Genomic DNA, 23,906 nt, shown 5'->3' on the forward strand with positions numbered 1-23,906 from the left:
GGGTGGCTGCACGTCGTCTGGTCTTCAGTCTTCCTTGCTTCTGGGCAGTGGCATGCAGCCTGGGCTCCATGATCACAAGGGCTCTCACCGTACTATGACACAACATGACACAACATGATGGCAACACAAAAGAGACGGGTCAGAGTTCCGCCTCTCCTGGGTGAGGACAGCACCACAGGAGGCTGGAAGGGGGCCCTCTTGGGGCAAATGTGGCATCGACGCTGACAGCATCAACAGTCGCCAGAAACCCACGTCTGGTAGAAAAGACACAAGACCAGAGCCAGCCACAGAACTCCCGCACTCCCAATCCACGCGCGATCGGGAGCACGCATGGCGACTTACTAAAGACAAAAAAAATAAATAAGTGTATATCACTCATCGATCCCTCTCGCTGATAGAGCAGCAAAAGACAAAGGACTAAGAACCAAAGCAAAACCCTGATTGCCTTTGCGATCCAACGCTCCCTACTGAGAGTAAAAAAGCGCCCTTTTATGAAACCTGATAATAGAAAGGAATCTAAATAAGTCTAAGCATTTGACAGGTTTTTAAATTCTGATTTGCAAGTTGAACCGTTTAAACCTCTTCGGTGTTTTCAGATCAGCGAGCTTATAAGAAGCTGTGAATCAGCTTCCACTATTTGTGCTCTCTTAGGAATGACACTATCGAGTTTCCGCCTACAATTTCTGTTCCCACCAGGCTCTCCTCCCGCCGGGCAAGGCTGTGATGGGGAAGCTGGCAGAGCCAGTTGGGTAAATGAGCAGTAGCTGGTACAGAAATGACTAGCAGCTGCAGCCACAGCCGGGTGCAAATGCAGAACTTCACACGGAACAATCAAGAGATTGTTTTTAGAACTCGGCTGACATCATACACCGGGAGCCTTTTATTCATCATCTGCACGGAACAGAGAAAGAAAGGGGCACTAATTACAGAGAGGCTGCTCAGGGAGCAATCCGGATTTTACAGCAGGAGCCTGCCCTCTCCTTGTTTGTGATGGTGTGAACAATAACCTTGCTTCTCGTCTCTGATAAAGGGTGCATGAGAACTGGAATGGTGATGACAATATCACCCCTATTTCCTTACCTATGTCACCGGGCTGCCTGTCTGGACCATCACCTGGGATGCGCTCGTTCCTTTGGATTTGTACGCTCATTTTTAAGCCAAGATTAGAATTACACACTAGTGGTGAAACGGAGAGTTTTGAAAGGCATGCCTAATTATTCAGTGTTGTGCCTTCTGGCACTAACTGGGATTTCCTAGGTCCCGGTGAGCCCTGGATTAGATGGAGGGTGGCAAACTCTGGCCCATGGGCCGAAAGTAGCCACTGCCTGATTTTGTAAATAGAGTTGTACTCAGACCCAGCCACGCCCATCGTTTGGCTACCTTCGTGACTATCTTCTATGGCTGTGTTCATGCAACGGTAGTAGAGCTGAGAAGTTGCAACGGAGACCATCTGACCTGCAAAGCCTAAAATATTTACTCTTTACCCTTGACTGAAAAAGCTTGCTGACCCCTGAGACAGATGCTTGTCTCGTTTCTCAGCACTACAGAGTTGCTATGCTAACTAATGCAGTCATATGAACTGTTTCCTCAGTTCTAACCACATGTTTGCCTGGGACAAGACAGAATCAAGAGGGCAAATCAAAGGTTCTCTTCCAAACATGGACTTCCTTGGAATTTCAAATGTGACCAAATGATTGGAATTCTTTTTTTTTTTTTAATTTTTAACATTTTTAAATTTATTTTTGAGAGAGCATGAGCGGGGAAGGGGCAGAAAGACAGGGAGACACAGAATCCGAAGGAGGCTCCGGGCTCTGAGCTGTCCACACAGAGCCCAATGTAGGGCTCAAACCCACAAACCGTGAGATCATGACCTGAGCTGAAGTCAGACGCTTCACCAACTGAGCCACCCAGATGCCCCGATGATTGGAATTCTAATGTAAACACACAACAGAGAGAACTAAAATAAAAGCCCACTGGCCTAATCCAGGAAGGATTTGCTTTTATAGTTGAGGGTCTGAAGGATGAGACTGTGTGACCTTTCCTGACCACATAATAGATCTTTGGTTTAAAATCCCCTAAAAAACCAAGGTGCCTGGCTGGCTCAGTCAGTAGAACATGTGACTCTTGATCTCAGGGTTGTGAGTTCAAGCCACACATTGAGGGTAGAGTGTACACAAAAAAAAATAAAAGAAAGAAAGAAAGAAAAAAAGAAAGAAAGAAAATCCTCTAATGAACCAGTTAGAATATACCTGTTGAGAATCTAGCTTAGTTGTTATTAACCCTTTTGAAGGGTGGGGGCAGGGGGTTAATACTTCTGAAAAAATGACATATACACAGACATCCACAATTTCATTTATAATTTCTGTGGGTTCTTGGGCTCCCAAGAAGATAATCCATGAGCCCCAGATTAAGAAACTGTGATCATTTTTTTTTTTTTTGCTAGTTGTGGGAAAACAAGTTTTACAAAGCACTAGTCAAAGGAACCTGTTTTCTTTTTTTTTTTTATTTTTTTTTAACGTTTATTTATTTTTTTGAGACAGAGAGAGACAGAGCATGAACAGGGGAGGGTCAGAGAGAGGGAGACACAGAATCTGAAACAGGCTCCAGGCTCTGAGCTGTCAGCACAGAGCCCGACGTGGGGCTCTAACTCACAGACCGCGAGATCATTACCTGAGCCGAAGTCGGCCGCTTAACCGACTGAGCCACCCAGGCGCCCCAAGGAACCTGTTTTCAATTAACTTAATTAGCAATTAGCAAGTACATACTTGGCAATTAATTTAAAATTAGCAGCATCTACTAAACGCCCAATAAGTGGGTACATACAATAACACTGACATTGAAAGAAGAAAGAGATGATTGTTGTTTAATAAGGTGAGAGAAGGCTTCATGGAAGAAATGTGATTTACCCTAAGCTCTGAAAGAATATCGAAGTGTGAGATGTGCACAAGGGAGCAGGAGGGGCTGGCCCAAAACTGTCTTCAAGGTTCAGAGAATTCTCAGTCTTGGGTTTCTTCCCTGTTGGCCCCAGGCAGAGGAGCATCTAAAACGTCCCTAAAGGAACCTTCAGATTCTGAGGCTTCAGAAGAAATCTCTACACTTTGTCTATTCGCGCCATTGTGACTTGCATTCGGGGCAACACTGGATCCTCGCCAAAGTGGGTTTCGTGGGTGCTTGGCCTAACGCTCTCTTTTGCCTTCTTAAAATGTGTCATAATTTAACAAATAGGCAGTGGTATTTTCATTTTGAACTGAGCCCCCCAAATTTTGTAGCCAGTCCTGATCCCGGGGGAAGAATGGATCCAACAGTAATATGATCAAACATGGGTAAGAAGGCAGCGAACCGTGTGGCTTCCTCCCCCAAGCTGGGACACCAGTCTAAAGGGTGAGGGAGCTCCAGTTCTCATGTGCCATATAGACGGCTTGTCACCAGTTCTTATGGGTCAATTTAAACTCCTTCAAATGATCAGATGAAGCTAATTATAATCTTCTAATTTCGCTCATAGCAAGGGATGCCCCACATTTCACTTGGGCAATTAAAACCTGCTTTCCTACATTTTAGGTTTTCTATCACACTTTTTTAAAGAAGAAAACCAATCCATAAATGCTATGACTAAATGGAGGGAGAAAGATTGTAAGATTTATTTATTTTTTAAAATATTTATTTTGGGGGGAGGGCATAAGCAGTGTAGCAGCAGAGAGAGGGGGACAGAGGATCCGAAGCAGGCTCTGCATTGACAGGACAGAGCCCGATGTGGCGCTCGAACTCTCGAATGCGAGATCATGACCTGAGCCGAAGTCACACGCTCGACTGAGTGAGCCATCCAGGTGCCCCAAGATTTATTTTCAATTTCATTATTTATGTCTTTTATTTTAAAGCTCACTCTGTATTCTCATTTCTCCAAGTTGCTGTAACAATTCAGGTTGGCTCTTTTACCTACCCTGAGTCTTTGGTTCAGGAGGCTCCAATCCTCTGACCTGCAATGAAGGACCAGCCTCTCCCCCTCTTTAAGCTTTAAGATGTTCCTTGCACAGTTAATTCAAAGCCATTTCCCTCAGGACTTTGGTTGCCATTAGAGATTTGGCTTTTCTTCTGAGAATGGAGAACTCTACGTTTGAACAGAGTGAAAGAAAGCTTGCTACTTACTGCTGGAACAGCCAAGGTTCTAACTTGGTTTAGAGAACTCAGTATTGGGGCACCTGGCTGGCTGTTGGTAGAGCGTGTGACTCTTGATCTTGGGGCCATTGAGTTTGAGCCCATGTATGGCTTTTTACTTAAAAAAAAAAAAAAAAAAAGGAATGCAGAACTTAGTATTTATCTGACAGATGACCACAGCAATTCCATTACTTTGAGAACAAATTTGAACTCTTCCTCGGGGCATAAATGCAAAATGTAAAACAAATGAGGCAGAAGGAAAATGACATTAATGGACCACATGCTTTCATAACGCTTCATTCAGGAGAGCCAACCACTTTCTATAAAAAGAATAATATCTGAACGTGATGATTAAGAAACCAGAGCTTGGCTAAGCTAAACACAGGACGTTCTACAGTCAAATTCAGGGTACTTTGATGGGAATGATCAGCCATGTAATTTAAGTCTTTTGTGACTAGACAGAAGAGGGAAGTTTGTGTGGTTCTAAAAGATCAAGAAGGGAGATGCCTTTAATCAGTGGTATTCAAGTGGGGTCTCTAGGTCCTAGAGGAGTCGCAGAGATCCAAATTATTTCTGTAATAAAATATGAAGGTGTCATTTGTTTTTTACCGTGTTGACATTTGTACCAAAGCAACGGTAGGTAGAGGTACAGGGTCCTTGGCCTGAGTCAAGGCCCTCAACTATACTAGGGGTCCCATTAAATCTGTCACGGCCCTATGCTTGTAGTTACAAAAAACGAACAAACAAACATGTACGTTTCACTTAAGAATGCCCATGATGATGTAGTAAAACTTTAAATCTCAACCTTTTTAATAGTCTTAAAAAATGAAACTTTTCATGTCAACCCTTGTAACAGTCCGCATAACAAGATGGAAAGTACTCGCGGAGCACTCCTGTTGCACATGGAAGTACAGTAAATGTCTCGAGAAGTCCTTAAGCAATAGTTTGAGTTGCAAGCCTTTGGTTTCCACGGTGCACTATTTGTACTTGAAAGAATGACTGACGGACTGTGGTCGCTCAGACTCGAGTTTGTTGGACACGTTCTCAAAAATCCTGTCACTGAAAGGAAAACAACAGAAGGTATTTGTTGCCAATAGTAAAATTCAGGTTTCGAGCAGAAACGAGGTTATTGAAAACCTGTCAGTCACCATGGACTTGACAGCTTTCCAATATCCCAAGAATTTTCTGACAAGATTGGTGTTGATATGAACAGGAATGCTTTTTTGATACGTATAGCAACATTTGGAAGACCTGCAGAATTCAGACAACCAACATTTTTCAAGTGATCAATGCATGCCGTGACCAAACCATGCGTGGGTAAAGCACCCACTGAGAGTGCGAACGAGAACAATAGAGTTTAACGTAACAGCATGAATCCGAAACTACACTGTGACTCACCTTTAAGAAATGACGCTGGTTGAGAAACTCAAACCCACCATTTTTTTTTTAATTATTTTTTTTTACATTTATTTTTGAGAAACAGAGTGAGACAAAGCGTGAACAGGGGAGGGGCAGAGAGAGTAGGAGACACGGAATCTGAAGCAGGCTCCAGGCTCTGAGCAAGCGGTCAGCACAGAGCCTGATGCGGGGCTCAAACCCACGAACTGTGAGATCATGACCTGAGCCGAAGTCGGACGCTCAACCGACCGAGCCACCCAGGCGCCCCAAACCCACCATTATTTGAAAGGGCTGTTGAAATACTTCTTCTTCCACAAAAATATCTGAGTGAGGCCAGATTTCCTTATACACTTCGACTAAGAAAACATATTGGGACAGATTCAAATGAAATGCCAAAGCAGAGAGAGGACTCCTGTCTTCTATTAAGCTAGACATTAAGGAGATTTGCAAAACTCCCAGACAGCACCACTCTTCTTACTTTTGTTTGGTTTGCTTTGGAAAATACTGACTTTCATAAGAAAGTGTTATTTACGTGATGGGGTTATTACTGTGCTTTTACATAAATCAGTAAGTATTTTTACAATTTCTCAGTCTTATTTTTTAATATCAGTAATGTAGCCCGTTGTAAACAAAAGCTCTCGAGGCTCGTCAGCTTTTCTAACTAGGCTCCCAACGTGGGGCTTGAACTCATGACCTTGATATCGAGAGTCACGCGCTTCACCAACTGAGCCGGCCCGGCATCCCAGGCTCTTCAATGTTTAAGAGCCTAAAGGGGTCCTGAGGCCAACAAGTTTGAGAACCCTTGCCTTATATGAACTAAATACGATTGGAGGACACACAACCAACAATGAGTGCTACAGATTCTAAAGGAAGCCTCCAGCATGAGATGACTGAATCCAACCAATTTCATGGCGAATTTGGCCTCTTGCCATTATATTTGATCCAGAACAGAAAGGATATTAACCTTTTATTTTTTTTTCTCATTAAATTCCGCCACTTGGCAGTAACTATGTTAAGAGGAGCAGATTAGTAGATTATGTAAGGAAGGTTCCCCTGGGTTTGGATTTAGATTGTTATACTACTTGATTTTCCCACTCTTGAGTTCCCCTCTTGCCCGAGACCATAAATGCAACAATTTCCCAGCATCATTCCAGGAGTCTAAACAGTCTTTGGAACAGCTGCAGAATGTTGACGGTCTCAGGATTCCTTAAAGGAATCTTTAAGGAATTTTTCTGTGGGTAGGGGAAGCCACCGCCCGTGACTCTTAATTAAATGTTGAAAGCCCGCGCCCGCCCGCAACAATGAAAGAAACTGTAGATTCCTCAGAATCTCAGTGCAGATAAACTGTCCCCTCTTCCATAAATAAGGACTTGTTCCAGAGAACTCTCTACCGCCTTCTTCCTTTCTGTTTAGTGAAAAGGCTATGCTTGATAAATGGGAAAAGCAAACGGGTGGCTTCCGTGACTGCATTCACTTGAACACATTCCTCCTGGCACTGACTTCCTTCCTAAGGCTCACAGCTGGTCGAACTGTAGGGCCTACCTGCCATGGGAGGGACGGAAATGCAGCCAGGGCCAAGGCGATTTTCTCCAGGGACACGCTGAGCAATATCCCAAACATAGATTCACTTTACTGGGGATGAGACCAGAGGGTACACACAGCACCCACAGCTCCTCAGCACTGCACTGGGTCCCGGTGCAGGAAGGGACGGGGACCCAGAGCATAACGGGCCCCATGAAACTGAAGCCGGAAACATCTGGCCCGTGGGTGGCCAGTTTCTCCTTAGTTCCTTCTTCTGTGTCAGGTTCATTACAATTGTCAATTTACCCTTCTGAGTTGAAACCAGTAAGTTAGCAGAACATTTTGGGATGGGGAAGATCCCAGAAAGATTTCTACATGCAGATCAAATGAGCATACTCACGAATGGTAATGAGTTTATACCTCTGATACTGGGAGGATCTGGACATCAGTAATGAAAGGGAAACCTCAGGCACCCTTCCGCCCCCGTCAAATCACAAAGCTGCTTCTTACATGCCTCTCAATTTGACTGTTTTTGACTTTCATTTTTATCAGATTTTTGAAGTTCTGTTTTCTTTTTAATTTTTTAAAAAATATTTATTTTTACAGAGAGAGGGGCGCCTGGGTGGCTCGGTCGGTTAAGCGGCCGACTTCGGCTCAGGTCATGATCTCACGGTCCGTGAGTTCAAGCCCCTCGTCGGGCTCTGTGCTGACAGCCCAGAGCCTGGAGCCTGTTTCTGATTCTGTGTCTCCCTCTCTCTGACCCTCCCCCATTCATGCTCTGTCTCTTTCTGTCTCAAAAATAAAATAAATGTTAAAAAAAAATTTTTTTTAAATAAATAAATAAAAAATATTTATTTTTACAGAGAGAGAGAGAGAGAGAGAGAGAGACAGAGCATGAGTGGGGGAGGGGCAGAGAGAGAGGGAGACACAGAATCGGAAGCAGGCTCCAGGCTCTGAGTTGTCAGCACAGAGCCCGACACGGGGCTTGAACTCACAGACAGCGCAATCATGACCTGAGCTGAAGTCGGATGTTCAACCGACTGAGCCACCCAGGCGCCCCAAGTTTTTAAAAAATGTTTATTTATTTTTGAGAGAGTGCGGGCGGGGGAGGCATAGAGAGAGGGGGGCACAGAGGATCCAAAGGGGGCTCTGTGTTGACAGCAGCCAATGGTAGGGCTTGAACCTATGAATCACGAGATCATGACCCAAACCGAAGTCAGACGCTCAACCAACTGAGCCACCCAGGTGCCCCTTGAAGTTCTATTTTCTGAGAAGTTTTGTAAAATTTGGTGGCTTCACACACTGTATGGATGTTAGGTGAGTGGTCTCAGTCAGGTCCTGCAGGCCCAGGGTAATTTCATCAGTCATCTAACACGAGAGGCCTCGCTACAGGTCCCTAATAGTTAAATACCTTTAAAAAGTTAAACTGATATTTATCTAGATAAAATGTGTATCTCTTCTTTCTCCCCATTAAGTCGATTGTATTAAGGTAACCTTTCCAATCTGCCCCAAACCGAATCAAACAAATAAATGAGTCAAACAACACTCTCCAGCCAAGACTATATCAAAGGCCCCAGTATTTCCAGTTTTAGTGACTCAGGAAACAAAGACTAAGTCTCAGACCTACTGACTCAACTAAATTGAATTATAAGGATGAAAACCAGACTCTGAACTATGGCAACCCTCTAGGGCAAGGCCGCCCTGAGCCGTGAAGGCATTTAGGTTCACTCCTTTTTAAAAGTGTGGTTACATTTGGGGGCAAACTTCACTCTCAGTGTAAAGTTACTTTCAAGTTCTTCTGCTCAGGAACTAGATTTTCCCATGTTCCCAAATCGGTAATGTCTTCTTTGCAACCCAAAGCCTCCATACTCTCTGTTACTACAGAAAAGAAATAAGCAGACAGCCTTTCCACACAGTCAGCCACCCCAGTGAACAAACACAAAGGAAACTCAAGATATTTGTAATCACTCCCTGTGAAATCTCTAGCAGAAGCATAGGTGGGTTGATTCCAACGGCATTCACTTCCTGCTCTTGCCATATGAGTAAATGTTAGGAAACAACAGTGCCCTGAGTACTCTGCCCACAGAGGACAACTGTGGGTGAAGAATTACCCAAAGATGGAGAAGAGGGACCCAGAGAAGCAACTTGCCTAAAGAGGTAACTTGTAAATACACTACCGAGGACACCTTGGAGACCCAGATCTCTAACGAGGTATCTGAAGTCCACTTCCTCAGGTCTGGAATGAACCGAAGAACGTTGCATGCATCTATAAAAAAGAGAATTCTCCGGTGTTGATCGAGCATTATTTAAGGGAGAGAGAAGATATGGGGCACCTGGCTGGCTGAGTTGGTACAGCATGGAACTCTTGATCTCGGAGTTGTGAGTTTGAGCCCCATGCTGGGTGTAGAGACTACTTAAAAATAAAATCTTTAAAAACAGAAAGGGAGAAGGAGAAGGATATGAGATTATAAGATCCTCAAGGGTAGGTTACTATCACTGATCTTTGCATCCACAGTGCCTGGCATGGTAACCAATATGTGGTAAATACTCAGTACATGCTCATTGATCTGTTTTATGGTAGAAATCTTGGCTATTAGAAACATTTTACCAGACATCCTGGATAAGCCTGAGGCCATTTAATTTTCTTAGGTCATCTAATTTTCCATGTCCTAATTCAAAGTTTGCCAAGCACACCGCTGGTCACAGATGTGTTTTCCCCTCTGTCCTGCTATCCGGAACATCCCTGGAGAGTGGGTACAAGTATTCTGGTCGCTGAAAAGGACTTTCTCCCACTATAAATTGATAAACTGGAATCCTGGCCCATGAAACGTGAGCATGGGTCAGTATACTAGAGTCTGACTCGCTCCAGGTAAACTGATAATAACCGAGTTGCCAAACCGGTAATGCTCAGGACGAGACTTCCGCCTGCGCTAAGCCCTAAAGAGAGGGCCACAGATGCGAGGTCCTGCCTACGCTGTAGGCCACCAGTCCTGACACCAGTATGAAGCCTACCCACCACCGGCAGCAGTCTAATAGTGGCATAAATAAATAAGATGCAACTACGTAAATAAATAAACATAAGCTTTAACACTTTTGCTGCTTTGGATGGTAAAAGGTAATGAGAAATGGAAGAGAACGGAGCAAACTAGGTGAACATACAGGTTTTGGAGGTTAGGAAAGCTAGGATTGCATTTGGTGGTTACTTTGTGAATTTAAGCAAATTATTTAACCTTCCTCAATCTCTCCATTTTCTTTGTGAAACTGAGACAATAATCATATCCATTTCATTAGGTTGGGAGGAATGAGAGAATCTACAAAAAGATTTAAAATTTTCCATTGCTAGCAAAATAGCAGACTAGAGAAAATCCTCCCACTACAGAATACTTAAGGATGCTGAGTTCAAAATTATTTTTTTTTTAATCTTTAAAAATGTATGGACTAGGTCTCAAGAGAGTAAAACATTCCTCTGAAATCAGGAATGAAGCTGTAGGATCAATCCAAGGAAATGAGACATTATCGGACATTCAGCTAGCCTGGAGGCACCTTCTGGTCCCAGATGGTCCAAGCTTTCATCTTAATGGAAACATGGGTGGGCAAGGGATTAGGGGGAAGGAGAACCAAAGACCACTACAGAAAGACAAGGCACATAAAAGGCTATGCCTTTAGAGAAATGTTAAATAAGGGAAAAACATGAACACCCCACCCAAGCAGTAGACAAGGAAAGTCATCTGTCTCAGTCTTGACTTTTAGTGGAAGAAGAAAAAGTCTTCCCGAGTCAGGTTGTCAGATTTAGAAATAAAAATACAGAGTGCCAGGGTTTTCTAGAGCAGGGAAACTCTTCTACACTTGTCCAAATCAATAGAATGTACACCACCAACAAACCCTAATGTGAACTATGGACTTTGGGTGTTAAATCTGTGTCAATGTTGGTTCGTTGATTGTAATAAACATACCATTCTGGTGGGAGATGTTGATGGAAGGGAGGCTGTGTGGGTGTGGGGAGGAGGGGTATGTGAGAACCTAGAACTAAATGCTCAGTTTTGCTGTGAACCCAAAGCTACTCTAAAAAATAAAATCTATTTATTTTATATAAATAACATGCTTATAGTAAAAATGTATTCATTGTCGATTTGAAATTCAAATTTAACAAGGCACCCTGTATTTTTTATGGCAACACTGCCCTTCATAATCCATGGCTATTAGCCAGACCTAATATGGATTTGGGTCATGAATTCACATTACCTGTCTAAAAACTGTAAACTAAAATATTTATATTAAATAGATCAAAGTTTGTATTGTCCCTAGGTGCCTGGTAAAAGCAAACAAAAAACTTCTTCCTATAAAAAAAATGCATCTTTACCCCAGGCCTCAAAATATTCCCGCAGTAGGGGTGCCTGGGTGGCTTAGTCAGTTAAGTGCGATTCTGGCTCAAGTCGTGATCTCATTGATCTCACTGTGCTGATGGCATGCAGCCTGCTTGGGATTCTCTCTCTCCATCTCTCTCTGCCCGTCCCCTGCTCTCTCTCTTTCTCTCTCTCGAAATAAATCAATAAACATTAAAAAAAAAATTCCCACAAATAGATTTCAAACAAATGTAACATTACAATAGAAAAATACAAGGAGGGGCGCCTGGGTGGCTCAGTTGGTTGAGCGCCCGACTTCGGCTCAGGTCATGATCTCACAGTCCGTGAGTTCGAGCCCCGCATCGGGCTCTGTGCTGACAGCTCAGAGCCTGGAGCCTGCTTCAGATTCTGTGTCTCCCTCTCTCTCTGACCCTCCCTCGTTCATGCCCTGTCTCTCTCTGTCTCAAAAATAAAAATAAACATTAAAAAAAAAAAATTAAAAAAAAAAAAAAAGAAAAATACAAGGAAACAAAAGGACCACAGAAAAAAATACACAGACCAGACTCACCAGGACATTAGATATTGGACTAATCAGATATAGAAAATAAACCATTTAAGTAAATAAATCAGAAATTGAAACCATAAGCAAGAAGAATTTTTATATGACCAGAAACATTAAAAGACTAACCTCTAAAATAGAGAAATATAATTATTGAAATGAAAAACTCAAAGAAACCATTAAAAAGCAGATTATACATGACTGAGTAAAAAATCAATGATCTAGAAGCCAGAATCCAGCACCAGGAAAAAGAAAGAAAAATATGAAGGGAAAGTAGAATACGAAAGCTTGAGTAAGAAGAACTAAAAAACATTCAATGAAATTCCAAAAGGAGAGGAAATTAGAATTTTCCAAAACCGATAGTAGTTTTGAGGACTGATAAACCCTCAGAATTAAGAAGCGTAAAGAATACCAAGAAAGATCACTTTATTATTCATCAGTGGATGAATCGATACAGAATATGTGGTTCATGCATACACAATGGAATACTACTCAGCCATAAAAAAAACCCACAAAATTTTGCCATTTGCAACAACATGGATGGATCTAGAAGGCAGAATGCTAAGTGAAACAATTCAGTCAGAGAAAGACAACTACCATGTGATCTCACTTACGCGGACTTTAAGAAACAAAACAAACACAAAAGAGACAAATGTAAAAACAGACTCAAGTATAAAGAACAAATCGATGGTTATCAGAGGTGAGGTGAATGGGGAGACGAGTGAAATAGGTGAAGGGGATTAAGAGGACACTTATCCCGGTAAGTGCAGAGTAACGTACAGAAGTGTTGAATCGCTACGTTGTACATTATGTGTACAGTAATATAACACTGTACGTTAATTATGCTAGAATTAAAAAAAAATAAGGAATGAATAAAATTTTTAAAAAACCAAAATTCAGAATTCTGACTACCTTTTGAGAGAAAACAGCGTGCACAATCGTGGACTAACATGCAGGGAACTCCAGATATTTATAGTGTTCTATTTCTTTTCTTCTTTAATGTTTATTTTTGAGAGACAGAGAGACAGAGCATGAGTGAGGGAGGGGCAGAGAGAGAGGGAGACACAGAATCAAAAGCAGGCTCCAGGTTCCACACTGTCAGCGCAGAGCCCGACGTGGGGCTCGAACTCGCAAGCCATGAGATGATGGCCTGAGCCCAAGTTGGATGCTTAACCACTGAGTCCCCCAGGCGCCCCTATAATGTTCTATTTCTTTTTTTTTTTTAATTTTTTCTTAACGTTTATTTATTTTTGAGACAGAGAGAGACACAGCATCAACGGGGGAGGGGCAGAGAGAGAGGGAGACACAGAATCGGAAGCAAGCTCCAGGCTCTGAGCCGTCAGCCCAGAGCCCGACGCAGGACTCGAACTCGCGGACCGCAAGATCGTGACCTGAGCTGAAGTCGGACGCCCAACCGACTGAGCCACCCAGGCGCCCCTATAATGTTCTGTTTCTTAAGATGTATGGTGATTGGGGGGGGGGGGTCCAGAGGTTCACTTTATTATTATGCATCTTAATACACATGCACATCAATATTCCTTTTCATTACCAAATATTTATAAAAACATGAAAAATGTTTAAAAAGACCTTATTGTGTAGTGCACAGAGCATTCAGTATCTAATGATAACACAACAGCTTCTGTGCAGTCACCAGAAGATCTCTAGTGGCATGGGCCTCAGGGGCACTGGGTTGCTAACACTTTCCAGCTAGGACCCCCTGTTCATGCATGTGGCTGGTCTTGTCATGGCGACAACTCAGGAGAATGAAGTGGTCCTTCTTCTTTAGCCAGCAGCCTGATTCACCTTTACCCCTTCATCCTCCTCATCCATCCATCCATCCATCCATCCAATAAATACTTAAGTACCTCCCAAGGTCTGGGAACCTCCAGACTTCAGCTTTCATCCAAAGTCCTATAGTTTGAAAAATCTTAGGGCAACAATCGGTTAGCAAGTTATAGATACATGACTGGAGTCTAGTCCAAGGTGTATCTGATCCCTCTCCCTTGACCACCCCTCTACCAGTGTGTTTTGAAATGGGTTGTTGTGATTCATAAACTTGCATAATACATGATTCACAAGCTTCTCCCACACATTCGTGATTTTCATCCCCTCAATTCTGGTAACTGAAGCTCCCAGCTCACATGCACCGACGTGAAATGCCTTCATGACAGGTAACCAGGAGATTTCATCATGAACTGACTGTGATATTAGAGAGGATCTGTGTGTAGGTTTCCTATTGGTGCTGTGCCAAACTATCACAAACTTGAAATGAGATTTGTCACCTACAGCTCTGTAGGTGGAACGCCCAACAGGGGTCTTACCGGGCTAAAATGAAGGGCTCAGCAGGGCTGCGTTCTTTCCTGGAGAATCTTTTTCATTGCCTTTCGCAGCCCCTGGATGTAGCCCATGTTCCTGGGCCGCTGGCCCCTCCTCCGCCTTCAAAACCAGCAATGTCAGATCCAGTCCGCACACAGAACTCCCCACACCCACTCTTCTGCCTCCCCTCTCCCCACTTTTAAGGACCCTTGTGATTTCACTGGGTCCACCAGATAATCCAGGATCATTCTCTAGTCTGGGCATCAGCCGATGAGCACCCCTAATGCCTCTTTGCCATATAAAGGAACATGTTTAGGTTCCGGGGATTAGGACGTGGACATCTTTGCAGGTAGGGGTGGAACTACTCCACCGCTCGTACTATGAGACATCACTCATTATTCCCGAATTTTCTCTCTAAATTAGATGATCAAAAAGTAAGCCATCAGGATCATGGTATCTCTACCTTCCAGAGAAATGATTTACTTAAGCCATGCCTTAACGTCTACCTTTATAGAAGATCCAAGTGTGACCGAACAACCTCTGTGTTTTTCAGAAACGATTGAAGTTACTGTTCAGCACGTTATTCAATGTTCTTTTAATGTAAGAGCCTACCTTATAATTTTTATATAATATATAATACCAGGAAAACTCCTGATTCAGCGGATGGATTCGCCAAATGAAAACAAGGTGGACCACAGTCTTGTCTACCTTGCGCTGGTGGCCAGAAAATTTCAGAATGAAATTCACCCCACTTCCTGTAGTTTGTTTTGTTTTAGCTCTAAAAAAATTTTCTCATTTTGGGTTTTTAAAGTTACTGCAAGTACTCTAAAAAGTAGTCACTTCAGGGACGCCTGGGTGGCTCAGTCAGTTGAGCGTCTGACTCTCGATTTTGGCTCAGGTCACAATTCCAGGGTCGTGGGATTGAGCCCCCACATTGGGCTCCACACTAAGCGTGGAGCCTGCTTAAGATTCTCTCTCTCTCCCTCTACCCCTCTCCCCCACTCATGTTCTCTCTCTAAAATTTAAAAAAAAAAATCTTCTAAAAAAAAGTAGTCATTTCTGTCTTAATAAATATAATGAAAACATCTATTAACCTTTTTTAAAAAAAGAGATCACTTTCACCTACTTTTGAAAAACTTACAAATGCTTTAGCAGGTTCAGAATACTGTAATTAAGAAATATTAAGATTTTCTAAGAATTTATGCCTAGTATGTACTCAAAAGAGATTTGGTGAATAATGCCTAATCACCAGTGAGCACTATAGCATTTTATTAAATCTAGCTCCACGGACCTAAACGCTGCTAGAATATTCTACGGTTTCAAGGCCCCGAACCACCACAGTTAATAGGGGAAAGCATAGATAGCAGGGGATGTGCCTCCCACTCTCACCTCTATAAGTGGCAGCTACAGGTTCCTTTGGCCACACTTTCACATGCAGAGCAATTAGGTACAAATAAGCCCCCCAGCATTTATGTGGGACCACAGTGCAGCCTGACCTGCCTTTTCTGCTTGGTATTCCTTTAATCACCTTTACGCAACCTGTGCCTCCAGCAAATGGGACCCTTCGGGGTTCCCCAAAATTCCGTAACTTACGCTGTGCTCTGTACTTAAGCGTATGGCCCCATCTTCTCACACTCCGGGAGTCCTCCCATGTGCATCCTTTTTAAAAATAATAATTTCCTAAGTTTATTTATTTACTATGGAGAGAGAGGGCAAGCTGGGGAGGGCAGGGAGAGAGAGGGAGACACAGAATCCGTAGCAGGCTCCAGGCTCTGAGCCGTCAGCACAGAGACCGTGAGATCATGACCTGAGCAGAAGTCGGATGCTCAACCCACTGGGCCACCCGGGCGCCCCTCCCCCATGTGCATCCTTAAAGGCCACCTTCTCCATCCTGCCTCCTGCCATGCAGCCTCTCTCTTGTGAAACCCCACGGTACTTTGTTTCTTATGGTTCTTACATTTTATGTTCTACTTTGTAACGCAACTGTACGTGCACAGATACACACACATGCTTGCGAACCATTTGCATTACTTATCTTTATAATCCCTTTTAGAAGAAAGTGCCTTGTAAATGACATGCGCTCAAAAGTATCCATTGAATTTAACTGCATATAAATTCCCACATATAATTTAATTATATGCATAACTTTTGTGCTAATAGGAATAAAAACCACGCTACCACTTATCACACTGCATTACATTTTGCGGACCAGTTTATCTGGATAGTTCGCCCAAAGGTTTGTTGAAATTCGAATATATTTAATTTAAGATTCAACAGCTCCCTCTAGTGGCCTCTATGGGCAACTGAGCTTGCTGGACTCCAGAGTTAAAACAATTTCATTTTATTTTTGGTACTTAAATTTGAAGTGGTTCTCAATAATTTCAGTTTTAATGTTAAAAACTGATTGCCACTGAATGGTAAATTTCATTTGGCATAAAAGTGTCATTTTTATGCCAAGAATAAATATAGGCAGTTATTGGTCAATGGTTTCCATCTCAAATGACTATAAACCTGTTGTTAAAAATATGAATATATTTTAATTTAAATGTTAATAAATATTTGATTAAGGTTACAAAGCAAGTTTTCAGAAGGTCACGTATACTTTACCAGTACATGAGAATGACTATATCTTGGAACTCAGTGACAATACACAACACTCTATTTTTGCTTTTTCCAAATTCTGGAACAGTATCAGTTACAAATAACTTAAAAGCTCAAGCATTTTAACTATACAATCAAATGTTCAAGTTGAAATGGAACAACGTAAAACAAGGAACCAAGTAAAACTGCAAAACGTTAAACCCCAAAGTATAGCTCTTAATGAGGCCCAAATCTCTTAAGACACCATGCCCATGGCCTGGGGGTTTCCGCCGTGAAGGGCAAAGCTAAGGAGGTCAAGGTCTGGCTGTTGGTGGGTCTCCACACTCCGTGGCGGGCTTCCCAAGGAAGCAGCCCAAGCCACAGCATCACACAGTGAGAAGCTAAGCTGCAATAAAGCTGTCTGAATTCTGGAAGAGCACAAAATGCTGCAGCTGGCCACAGGCTCTCCAAAGAACTCCAGGGAGAAACTGGTGGGGATCCCAACCTCCCCCGTCTTCACTGGCTCCAGAGAGGACAAGAAGAAACAGAAGGGCAACACTGAAATCTACAGCTATCATTGCTCATGTGACCTCCTTTGAGAAAATAAAACATCTATTTAATAGAAGCTTTTCTTGTATCCAGAATGTCTCTTTCCCTTTGGATTCCCACTGTTGCCTAGGATTCCAACAATTATTTACAAGCATTATAATTTTTGTGAATACTTTGATAGTTTCCCCTCTGGAGTTGTGTTTTTATATAAAATCTGACTTCAGAGAAGCGTTTTCATTAATGATATTTATTCTAATTGGGAAGGATGCACAAGAGGAAAAAAAAAGAGTACACACACACACACACACACACACACACACACACACTGTAAGTTAGATAATCGTTTAGTGTGCGACATAAAAAAAATGTTTTAAAATACACAAAAATTATTGCTGGAGATTTTTTTTCATCCTAAGTTTACCAAAAAGCAAAACAGAACAAAAAACATATAGAAACTGGAACTAATTCTACTGCTATTAAATTGGTAGTTATTCTATAGTATGTTATAAAAATGCATAGTGTTTTTCGCTTTCATTGATAAAAATCATATAAACTTGGGGCTCCTTCTTCTTTAGAAACACATTCACTTTCCCTGAGTATCACCCAAATTATAATAATATGCCCACTGAAATCCACCCAGTCAGGGATGTTTCACTACTCTCCTTCATACTAAATATTAAAAACAGGCTGAGTAAATTTTTAAGAGTTTATCATAATTTCCTTTCACCAAATGATTCTGAAGTAAGATATAACGGACTATGATAATCCACTTACACAACATACCAAAATTTGGAACCCAAATGCCATCACGTAATTTGTCCACAAACAAATACAAATAGTTAAAAATTGAAAAAAAATGCATCAAGGAAGCAAAATATTTTTCACTTCAGGTCAACGGTAAATGGCAAATGAATGGCGACATCAGGTAAGGTTGATGGTTCACACGAAATCAGTGAACTTCAACAAAGCCATCCGATCACCTAGCAAGGAACCTGCACCTTCTTGTCATCAATGGCTTCTAATGAATAGACACCTCTGAGTTTCTGACATGTAATCTCAGATTAGATTTTCTAAATTTCTCATTGCTAACTCAGTCAAAGCTTCCCATACGCCGTTACCCACTTTAGTTGGAGAATAAGGAATACAAAGATGTTTCATTCAATACTTAAATGGACTTCCTTAGACTCTTTACTTGTCTGTCTTTAGCCCCAATGTGGAAATCACGTCTATAAATAATGCTGAGACAAACATGATCTTTCGCAACACTTCTATCTATCCATCAGAAAAGATACTTTGGCCTCACAACCATGAAGTGATTATTAATATAACTTAATTTATAAGAAGACATAAATACGTCATATACATGTATATGCATACTAAAATGTGTTAAACCCTAAAGTTATATCCATCCAATAAAAAGCAAAAGGCCCCAGAACACTCCCAGGTTTTTATCACAACAAAATATCTCAAGAATGTAACAGCCTCATGTTTGATTTTCCATTGGGGCGAGGTGACTAATTTGCATTCGTTTACAAAATAAAATCATCCCCAAGTTCGCCCACCAGTGGATTGGCCAAAACAGCAGAATAGTTGGTAGCAGTACTGAACATTAACAAAGTTCGTTTATGACCCAGAATTATAGTAAGAGGAGGCCTTAACTTCAAAAAGGAAGACGTCACCCAAAGGGCCTGACGGCAGGGCGGGGGGGGGGGGGGGGGGGTATGTTTGAAAAGAAAAAAAAAAGGGAACCCCGCAGGTCGGGGGCCCCAGAAGAAACAGAAGAGACAGGGGGGGGGGGGAGGGGATGGAGGTCTGGAGGCCATTCTTACCAGGTTCGGAGCACTGGCGACTCTTAAGGACAAGTCCTGGAAAGGAAGGAAAAGATGTGCTGTTAGTGCGCAGACGTGTGAGAGATCATTGGAAGTTAAATTAGAATGTCAGTTCTTGATTTGATCTGAAAAAAATATATTGAGAAAAAACAAATTGTGTGTGCACACACACACACGCGTAAATGCATGCGTATACATTTACACACCCTTGATAGCAGATTTTAAGAGCACTGAGAAAATGATGCATTCTACCTAACATATCTGGATCACACCGCAAGCCCACGGTTCTGGCTGTGTTATTCCGTAACGATGAGCCCTGGGTTTCAAATTCACTGATCTCTGGTTAAGTGCACAGGCTCTGAAGCCAGACTGCATAGGGTCAAATCCCAGACCGCGGTTTCTTGCTGCGTGACGCGGGGCAGTGATTTCATTTCTCTGCCAGGCTAACGGCAGAGAATGGAGTGAGGACTAAGTGAATTAATATCCACAAAGGGCTTGGAGCACTGCCTGGCACATTGTAAGCACATGCAAATGCACGTTGCCATCTTGGGGATTTGCTCTCTGTGGCGAAAAACTGGGCAGCTTCTCGGGAATCCTTGCTCCTTTGCAGACATTTATTAGCTCCCTCCACTGGCCCCCCACTTGGTCCCCCACGTGTGGAGAACTTCTGCTCCCCAGTCCCTACAGCCTCATCCCATCCTTCCGGAGCCCATCACCAGCCCTTGCCTTCCAGAAGCACCCTTCGTGGAAGCTGCCTGCCCCTTCCTACTTAGGATCATGCTAATTTATGCTCATCATACCATCTGGATGGGCAGCTACCTATTCACTCTTTTATTCACCAACCCAACACGCGTTTATTGAATGCTGGCAGTGGGCCTGGGTGGGAACGACGGAGGCCCGCCGTCTCTGCACCCATGTGATTTATCGTGTCTTTAATCCCATGGGGGGGGGGGCAGGCCAGGCGGGGACAGAACTGTCACCCTATTGCTGGAACTGTGTGCCATACCACACATCCTGGAGTGTCCTGTGGGGCTTGTCTCTAAACGAGGACACAATAAAACTTCTGGGAGAGAAAACGCTAGAGACACAATAGCTCATGAGGGTAACGGCAAGGGAGGAGGGGATCAGATGCAGGGTGCTCAGGCTCTGGGGCTCTGCGCGGGTCCCTGGGGTGCGGAGCCCGCCTGGGTAGAGTCAGTAATGTCAAGTGCAGCCCAATGACCTTGCTGGGTTGTGGGCACAGAGAGGCAATTTTAAGCCAATGTTATGGGTGTAGTTTGTATCACTTTCCCACCCAGCTGCTGAGGAAGGATGCTCCAAGTGCTTTCGGCGAGACCTCAAGGAAGTTGGAAGTCAGCGAAATAACATTAGTGCAACGGCCAGGGTGCTGTCAGAAATGGGAAGAATTCCCCTTTGGACACCGCTGAGGGTATAACTCTGCTGGGAAATGGCCATCCCGGCTACAGGCGGGGCAGCCGCTGCCCATCAGAGTGACCACGTCATAAGAGGAGCGCCACCGTGTGACAGAACGGTCACGCTGGTCTCAGCCTGCCTGCCCAACCAGGAGGAATGGCCCAGAAGCAGGGCAGAAGGACAAAGCCACACACCGAGACCAAGGGCTGACGGACCGTAAGAACATCTGAGGAAAAGGCACAGAGCGTCCCGAATCCTGCCAGGGGACGGAGGGGCTTGGATGGGGGTTCCTGCCATTTTACTGTGGGGCTCGGAACCCGGACACTTGTCACCGTGGCTACCACCCCCCGGCACACACTGCCCGTGCCGTCCACATCACGGTAGGGCTGGGGTGCAGGTCACAGCAGAAAACAGAGCAACATTCACTTCATGTCCACACAGGAAGCGTGAGGCCAGCACTCAGGGGGGTTCGGGAACACGAAACTTGCTTCGGGGTTATGGTGAAGTCTCACTAAGTGAAGAAAGTATCCAGGTCATTTAGAAATGACAGGCCTTGGGGGCGCCTGGGTGGCTCAGTCAGTTAAGCGTCCAGCTTCGGCTCAGGTCATGATCTCATGGTCCACGAGTTCAAGCCACACAGAGGACTCTGTGCTGACAGCTCGGAGCCTGGAGCCTGCTTCAGATTCTCTCTCTCTCTCTCTCTCTCTCTCTCTCTCTGTCTCTCTCTCTCTGCCCCTCCCCTGCTCATGCTCTTTCTCTCTCTCAAAAATAAAATAAACATTAAAAAAAAATATATTAAAAAAAAAGGAAATGACAGGCCTTGCTCTGTTGAGAAATTACTGCTATTACCATAAAGATCTAGAAAGTGCCACAAAAGCAACCAGAAAGGGAGGATGCCATGAGGCTGACACAGTGTGTGTGGATTACAATGTCAGCAATTAGGGCAATTCCTTTCCTCCGTCCCACGCTAAACCAAGCAATCTTTTTCTCTCTTTAATGTTTATTTATTTTTGAGAGAGACAGAGACACAGACAGAGTGTGAGAGGGGGAGGGGCAGAGAGAGAGAGGGAGACACCAGATCCGAAGCGGGTTCCAGGCTCCGAGCTGTCAGCACAGAGATGCGGGGCTCAAAGTCCCAAAGGCCAGATCATGAGGACGCGTCACCAAGGGAACCAGCCGGGCGCCCCAAGCAATCTCTCCCTTCAAAGGAGCCCAGTAAGTAACAACGACCAACGTGGGCAGAAGACGTGCCCGACTTTGTTACAAACTAAGAAACGGAGGAAACAGGTGAATCGACTGTTTAACACGGTTTGACTATAAAATAACTGAGAAGACACGGCAGCCAAAAGAACATCTGAGAGAAAATTATTTTTTTATACTTTACATGATTGTATTTTTAAACTTTATTTTTTTAGTAAAAATTGTCAAGTAGCCTCAAAAACGGAGCTGAAAAGACCTCTGTGAATCCATCGCCTAGATTCAACAGCCATCATTTCACTCCGCTCATGCCATGAATTTTCATTTTGCTGGGTTTTTAAACAGCAAATTCCAGTCTTCATGGTACTTCACCCCTCGATCATTCAATATCCTCTTTAAAAGGGGACATTTTCTTACATAAGCATAATGCTTTCATCACACGAAACAAAATTATCATTCCGTAGTTAAGTCAGCCCTCTAGTTCCATGGTCGTTTTGCTATAACCCCTGAGTTTACAAATAGGTGTTTTTCCAGAAGTTTGGCTCTAAGTCAGTTTCGATTTCAGAAAATGTTTCCCACAACAGCATCTTTAACCCATATATCACCTGAAATAGAACAATCGTCCAGCTAAAAATGGTAGAAAGTCGTGCTTACCGTGTAAAAATGTTCTATTTCTATGGAATCACCCGGAATAAACATCTTCGTATACATTGTCTTTGTCCGTGTTTAAAATTATTTCTATCCTAAGTGAAATTCAAGAATTAGGATCATCCTAAGAATCCTGTTTCATGCTGCCACACTTCTTTCCAGAAAGTGCTATAGACAAGTGCTTCTCACACCTTAATGTGCATTGGAATCACCTGGGCATCTTGTTAAAATGTAAATTCTCCTTCCGGACATCTGGGGAGGGGCTCCGCGGTGACATCATGCTATCTGCTCATGGTTTGAATGGTATCCCCTGCCCTCAAATCCATACGTTGAAGGGGCGTCTGGGTGGCTCAGTCGGTTAAGCGTCCGACTTCAGCCAGGTCACGATCTCGCGGTCCGTGAGTTCAAGCCCCGCGTCGGGCTCTGGGCTGATGGCTCGGAGACTGGAGCCTGCTTCCGATTCTGTGTCTCCCTCTCTCTCTGCCCCTCCCCCGTTCATGCTCTGTCTCTCTCTGTCTCAAAAAAAAAAAAAAAAAAAAGTTAAAAAAAAAAAATCCATACGTTGAAGTCCTCAGTACCTCAGAATGTGACTTTATTTGGAAAGAGGGTTGATACAGATATAATTAGCTTAAAAAATTTTTTTAATGTTTATTTATTTATTTTTGAGAGAGACAGAGAGAGAGAGAGAGAGACAGAGTGTGAGTGGGGGAGGGGCAGAGAGAGAGAGGGAGACGCAGAGTCCCAAGCAGGCTCCAGGCTCCGAGCTGTCACCTGACGCGGGGTTTGAACTCACAGACCGTAAGACCCAAGCCGAAGTCGGCGCTTCACCAACTGAGCCACCCAGACACCCCCAGATATAATTAGTTTAGACGAGGTCATCAGGGTGGGCCTTCACCCACTCTGACCAATGTCCTCATTAAAAGGGGAATCTGGACACAGACACGCACACACAGAAAATGCCACGTGAAGACTGGAGCCACGACGCCGGAAGCCAGGAGAGAGAAGCCTGGAACAGATCTTCCCCTGGAGGCTTCGGAGGGAGCACAGCCCTCCCAACACCTCAGTTCGGCCTCCCAGCCTCCAGAACTGTGAAACGCTCAGTGTCTGTTGGTTAGGCCCTCAGTTTGGGGTCCTTTTTTCAACAGCCCTAGCAAACTAATGCACAACCCTTTGCACAGCCCGGGTTAGGAGGATTCCTACTTGGACACACCCCGGCCCTGTGTTTGGGGTTAGGATAATGACTACAAGCTTAGACTCTGCAGTCAGACGGGCCTGTGTTCCATAACCTGTCCTGGGTAACTTCGTAAATTACTGAATCAGGCTGAGCTTTGATTTCGTCACTTGTGACACGGCCATGCAGACCTGTCTTGTTAGGGTTTTGCAAGAGTTACATCACAAACA

General features: G+C 43.6%; 1 long non-coding RNA gene across 1 annotated transcript in view; it reads right to left on the reverse strand.

Moving 5' to 3' along the window:
- Positions 1-4,273: 4,273 nt before the first annotated feature.
- The window catches only part of LOC125933666 (uncharacterized), a 58,134-nt gene continuing 38,501 nt past the window's right edge, over positions 4,274-23,906 (reverse strand). The window contains exons 2-3 of the long non-coding RNA XR_007461055.1: positions 19,248-19,283; positions 4,274-5,211 (exon numbers count right to left, since the gene is read on the reverse strand). This is a non-coding gene — a long non-coding RNA (uncharacterized LOC125933666). The remainder of the gene's footprint in view (positions 5,212-19,247; positions 19,284-23,906) is intronic.

The sequence above is a fragment of the Panthera uncia genome, assembly GCF_023721935.1.
Source record: "Panthera uncia isolate 11264 chromosome A1 unlocalized genomic scaffold, Puncia_PCG_1.0 HiC_scaffold_16, whole genome shotgun sequence".
Lineage (NCBI taxonomy): Eukaryota > Metazoa > Chordata > Mammalia > Carnivora > Felidae > Panthera > Panthera uncia.